Source organism: Rhea americana, unplaced genomic scaffold (genome assembly GCF_003343005.1).
Source record: "Rhea americana isolate MKP2758 unplaced genomic scaffold, rheAme1 scaffold_138, whole genome shotgun sequence".
Classification (NCBI taxonomy): domain Eukaryota; kingdom Metazoa; phylum Chordata; class Aves; order Rheiformes; family Rheidae; genus Rhea; species Rhea americana.
The window spans coordinates 2,459,153-2,465,283 of NW_028185461.1; the positions used below are offsets into that span (position 1 = coordinate 2,459,153).

At 45.5% G+C, this 6,131-nt stretch overlaps 1 long non-coding RNA gene across 1 annotated transcript; it reads left to right on the forward strand.

Moving 5' to 3' along the window:
• The first annotated feature begins 1,697 nt into the window (after positions 1–1,697).
• LOC146599616 (uncharacterized) lies at positions 1,698–4,548 on the forward strand. Its single transcript, XR_014894970.1, has 4 exons — positions 1,698–1,834; positions 2,767–2,872; positions 4,222–4,302; positions 4,478–4,548. It is a non-coding gene; the product is annotated as an uncharacterized LOC146599616 (long non-coding RNA).
• Positions 4,549–6,131: the final 1,583 nt, after the last annotated feature.

Sequence of the window (6,131 nt, forward strand, 5' to 3'; positions counted from 1 at the left end):
CCCCGCGGGCCGTGCCGGGCTGCCGCTCCGCGGAGCGGCTCCGCCGGGCCGCGCCGTCCGGGGGGCCGGGCGCGGCTGCCGCGTCCTCCCGCTGCCGGCGAGGCGAGGGCTCGCGCCGACCCCTCGGCTGAAAAGTTTTCCTCGGCGCTGCGCCGTGATGTCCTCGGGCTTTGCAGTGTTAGCGCCTCTGGCGAGCCGGAACTCTTGCTTTGCTTAATTCTGCAGAGGCAGGTGAGGAGACTGCCCTGGGAAGGACTGTAGGGAGAGGCAGGGATCCCTCTTGCGTTCCTCGGGTGCGTAGTGTTGGAGGTACATTCAGAGACGGACGGAGCTAGAGCTGCCTGCGAAACTGGGGTAGCAACAGTCTGCGTTTCTTTGAAGTAGCTTGGATTTTTATATGCATTTTTTCCTTTGCTCTGCGCAGCACAGCAGCGTTACGGCAGGATTTCAGTTTGAGCCGCAGCAACAGCTGATTCATCTGGATAGTTTGCAGTACAGAATGTGATGAGTGAGGTTCGCAGAAACAACTTTTGCAAACAGTTACAGGCAGRCACTGTGGGGACAGTTGCCAAAACAGCGACAGCCTTTGCCTCTCCATCTTCTTCTAAAGAAAGACGAGATTGGGGCAACACATATTTAAAGGGGCAGTTTTCCACGCCACAAGAGAGAAGCCTCTGCACAATGCCCACTGATTTCCCATGGAAATGAGCTGCCTTTTGTACCTTCAAACACTTCTGCATGTAACCGGGCTTGCTCAAGTGACGGCTCTGTGGTTATTTACTTGTTTTACTCCCTGCTCAAAGTGCTTTTGTGAGCTCTGCCTCTCATTCTCTGCAGCCCCCTACAGAGTGGCAAAACTCCTGTCCACTGACATGAGCAGGATTTAGCACTATAAAAATAATTATATTGAGTACACAGGCGTAATTCACTGTGAAGTTAACCAACACATGCCCAGTTCTGCCTCCTACCCGCTGTTGTCCAGGAGTGTGCATGAGTGTGTTGTCGGAGTTCTGCAAATACTTAAATAATGTTGACTAAAGTGGCCCGGGTGAAAATATGAGTTGAACACTGGTAGGGGGAGAAGACTCGCAAATGAGGTTTTTTTAGGTGGTGATTTGCTCTCTTGAGATTCAATTCTTGCGGTGGCAGCATTGAAACCTGGCCTCTGGGATGGGAGTTTTCTTCGCTCCAAATTGGGGTGGCCTTGCTGGCGGCCGCTGCTTCACTGGGGCTCTCTCCCCACTGCACAGCGCTTCACGGGATCGTGTGCCATGGGCCCAGTCAGGACCTGGCTCGAGGCTCCCGCGCACCCTGAGAATCGGGCAATGCAAAGCTTTTGCCATCCTTTCTTCTTTTTTTGGTTTTGAAGCTCTTGTCTGGACTGTTTTGTCTTTCGTCTTCACTTTAACTGCCAGGGCTGGCGGCCAAAAATTCACTGCCATGTTACCCGATTTGTTTTGGGTGATCACGTGAGGTGGTGGGAACGAGCAGACTGATACTTTCTCCTGAACGGAGAATTACAGAATATGTTTAGCAAGAATCTTCTTCTAATCTTTTTTCCCCCTGCAGAAGAGTATTTAACTGAGCAAAACTAAGCATTAATGAGTCCCTGAGACACTTGTTTTCTTAAACATGCAGGATGCCATGGGCGCTTATTCCTCCTCTTCGAAACGAGCCATTCTACAGCTGAGTGAAGCCTGTTCTTCCCTCCCGAGTTCTGCGCTCGCCATTTCTTCTGCACCCCTGTAGGGACTGGCACAGCACTTAGCGCCTGATGGAGTTGGGCCTGGAGCATATGACGACTGTGATCAATCAGACTTAGAAAGGGGACGAGGTAGGAGTCCGGAATACCGATGTTTTATGTTTGTCTGGGTACCCAAGAAACACATTTTTAGCAGCGGAGGTGACAGGCTCCCGAGAGAAGTGGTGAATTTTCTGTTTCTCCAGATAATGAAGAAAGGACTGCAAGTGCCTTTCTGGAAGATGTATTTTAATTGAAAAACAATATGGAGCTCCCTGTGGATTTACTGTCAGAATAAGTCCTCAGGGATGTATTACACACAAAGCTAAGTCATCAAGGATCTAATTGTCTCTTACGAACCTCAAAAATCTGTAAATCTCATGTGTTTTTTCTTGTAATATTCTAAAACGTATCGACATGAAAATGATTGGTATTGTACTTTAYATGCAGAAGTTCCCCTGTGGGAGGCATTTCTGCTACTGCACAAAAACAAAGCCAGCCATCTTGAACTGTAGCACAATTTTTTGCATTTTATTGCCTGTTTTGAATAGGAAGCTTTTTCAGGCACTCAGTGCCTAATTTTAGAATTTGCTAACTAAACAGTCCGCTTCCGAGGAGGTTGATAATAGCAGTAGATACTGGTTGACAGGATGGGAACTATTGGAATAGCCATGTCCGATGTCATTTTTATAAAACTTTTGGTTTGCTCCTGGAATAGCTGGTGCTCCAGTGTTAGTTATGATGGTAGGTAAGTGTATGGTGGGCCACTGAAAGCTGCACTCTTGGCAAATTGAAAGCAGCCTCTGATTACTCCATTCAGCCATGGCAGGCTTCAAAACTAAGTGCAGGCTGAGCAAGGAGAAGGAGGTGACTGAGCCTACATTTGGAAGCAGCTGGCTTACTGCTAGGGAGAGTCACTGAAGCCCTCTTGAGGCAAATTTCTTTACCAAATTTGACTGTTGGGAGGGAATTTTGCACTTGAGGATAGGGAACATGTGAAATGCCTGCTTTTCCTCTTTCTCAAGGTACTTTGGACCCTTGCCGTCCAAACTGAATGATGCCACAGTGCAGGTCCACCCTTGGGATGGGATTTCTTTTAGCTCCACTAATGCTACCTTCTTACTCGGTCAGGTGAGTGCTGCCATTTCTTGCAATGTTGTTGTGCCCCGTCACCATGTAGCCACTGCCTTTCCTGTTGGATTCCTACTCACCAAGAAAGTGAAAGGATTTAGCCAATCACCAGGAAAGGATTTGTTTTTTGCTAAGTTCAGAGAGTTCCTGATACGACTTCCAGATGAGACAGGTAGAGTTTGAGCCAGCTCTGGAGAAGCCCAAGGGTGAGTTTCATTTGAGCTCCAAACACACAAAATCACAGAATGGTTGAGGTTGGAAGGAAGCTCTGGAGATGATCTAATCCAACCCCCCTACTCAAGCAGGGTTGTCTAGAGCAGGTTGGACAGGATCACACCCCCACTGACAAAGGAGACCCATGAATTCATTTCTTAATCCTAAACCAAGAGGTTCAAAGCTCCAAGTAATCAACTGCGAGTTTAGTGGCTATAAATGAAATGTAATGTTCTAGTGGAAGTGGATGACAATGAGGTATCGAAGGCAACTGCTGCATAACATCCCACAGGACACCTGGTGACTGATTTGGCTGTACTGTTTAAATGAATAGCCTGTGTTATACAGAGCCTTTTCTCAAGTTGCTAACACACCAATATGTAATCTCTGCAGCTTGGCAATTGAATCTTGTTGGAACAATGTTTATTTAGACTCTTCAATGATGTGCATAGGTCTTCATTTCTCTTTGAAATTGTTTCTGAATTAAAATCTTCACTCAAGTACAAAGGATTTCTCGAAACCATGGACCATGCACAGCATAATCCATTGATCTCAGTAGAATCACTCCTGGTCTGCAAAGCTGGCAGCAAAAGCAAATTTGGTCCACTTCTTCTGAATGCTTGTCATTAATACTTACATTTCCGTATGTCTTATACAGTTGAACATTGCCTTAAATAAAAATTTAGAGGTATACTTTAATTGAAAGTTGCAGCTATCTCTTCCCACTCTGGTCTATTAAGAGGCAAGTTTCCCAGCACAGTAGGATTCACTGGAGAGAATCTGAACCCTCTCCAACATCTCTTAAGACCGCATAACAGACCGCGTAACATGTGGCAACGATGTGCTGCCTGAATGGCTGTGAAGTGGCAGCGGGGGACCCTGGGTGAAGGGATTTGCTCAGAGGAGGCCTGGTGAAGCTGTGCTGCACCACGGCCATGTGCCATACATGCTGCCCAGGGCCATGCGTGCGGAGCAGGGGTTGTCTCCAGGGTGTCACTCTGCTGGGCATTGCATGGTCTGGCTCTGATGAAGATCAAGAGGAGCACAGCAAAAGGACAGTGCTAAAGGAACCATGATGCTTGTTTGTCTTTGGAAGGGCTTGAGGGCTCATTTTTAATTTTTTTTACAACTTCCAGACAATCAGAAAATCGGTGTTCAGAAACTCAAAGACTTAACAGCTAACCAGTAACAACAGCCTCCAGGCTGCGCATAATCAGGTACATTTACTATTCTTTACTAAACAGCCTGGGACTAGATCAGCATATTTATGCAAAAGCCACTAATACTTTTTTTACTGAAGTCGTCCCAGAGCTCAGGTGCCTACAGTTAGTCTAGAAAATGGAATATTTGATTTTCCCCCAGTAATACTATGTTTTTCATGTCTCCTGGCAGTTCGCACAAAGGCTCTGAAGTACGTGACATACTGCAAAGAGAACATCAAAATCTGCTGTGCCATATGATCAGATCACATTGCAAAAGGCAAGGCTTCAGAGCCATGAAACTATTCCATGCTTCCTGATGGGAATTCATACCTTTGCCTTGATCATCCACAATGAATTGTATGTATTTGCTCTCATAACATACAATGTTCATTTTTCCTTTTGATATAAAATATACCTAGGGTCAATAAAAGCATGGTGCAGTAGTCCTGGAGACTACTAGTTTTCTAGTCATCTCCAGAAGAGACATGATGTTGATGTAAGTATCCCCAAGTGGTGAGTTTGATGTGAAGAGCATATCTCTGAGGGCAAGTTTGCAAGATGTCCTCTTGCTGGCCACAAACAAATCTTTTTAAACTTTCATTTTTTACAGTCTCCATTTACAAAATGAGGATAATTTCTCCTGCGATTCCTCCATCAGCTATTTGCAAGTCTTCCAGCTCAGTCTCTGTTTTGACAGAGGCTGGGCCATGTTCTGGCAGCTGCATCCCTCTAGGAAATCAGTATTTGGAAGTCAATTGGCATGCTTGCAGCCATGGAGGAATAGGGTGAAACTCATTTTTCCCATTCAGGTGCCAGGTATGATGCTAATGTGGGACCTAGGCAGAGCTCTCCTACCTTCTGTCATCCTCCCCTCAGTAAATTTGCTACTGCGTGTTATGGCCAAGCATTTATTTTGTAGGGACTGCCAGGACAATTCTGGTAGTAATGATGCACAGATCTGTGGTTTCATTGAACAAGTACAATCAAATGGTTGTTTAGAGCAATAGCTCACAGAAGCTGCTTCAGTGACTTCTACAAAATAAAGAGCAAGAGATGACAAAAAGAGGGACTAGACTATATGAGAATAATTGTTTCTCAACAAAAGGTTTCAAATAATTTGCCATGAGTTATGCGCAAATCTTCAACTGAGAATCACTTTGATTAAAATTTAACATTAAAAAAAGAGGGGATTTATCTTCAATAGGATTTTCCTGCACTGGCCTCAAAGGGCAAAATTAAAGATAAACATCAGGGAGAGGATGGCTAGGACAGTGCAGCTGAACAGCTTAGGGCTTTTTGTGCCTGTTTACGGGAAGCTGAGAGCTCTACATGAAGGGCTGCAGGAGCATTGCTCAAAGGAGAGGAAGCACTACGTGGGGAGTTATTAAACTCAGAGAAAAAGCCACGCCTTGGGGCTGTTTTTGTCCAGCTCTCCAAGTCAGCCTTTTCTCTCCCATTAAATGCAACTGTAAGATGCTACTGTGGTGCCTGAAGGCCAGCGGCTCTGACATACTTTTCCTCTTTCTGAGCTGCAAGCATAAATCTAGCAGCAAGGTTGCATGTCCTTTGGCCTAAGATCTTGAGCAACAGCTCAGGTACAAGTAAGAGTTGGTTTTGTAGTCTTCCTAAAAGAGACACAGAGAGTATATTCATCTTCTTGCCTGGATTTGGAAGCAAGATTGTTTTTTAGTCCTACAGAGTACTGGAGGAGAGTCTCTGGACCTTGAGATACAGGTAGAAATAAAAATATTTCTAAGGGTAAGTTATAAAATCTGGGCTAAAAGCAGTGTTTCTGGAAAGACAGGATAAAAGGCTGTATTGGAGGAAAGAATTGACCTCACAGT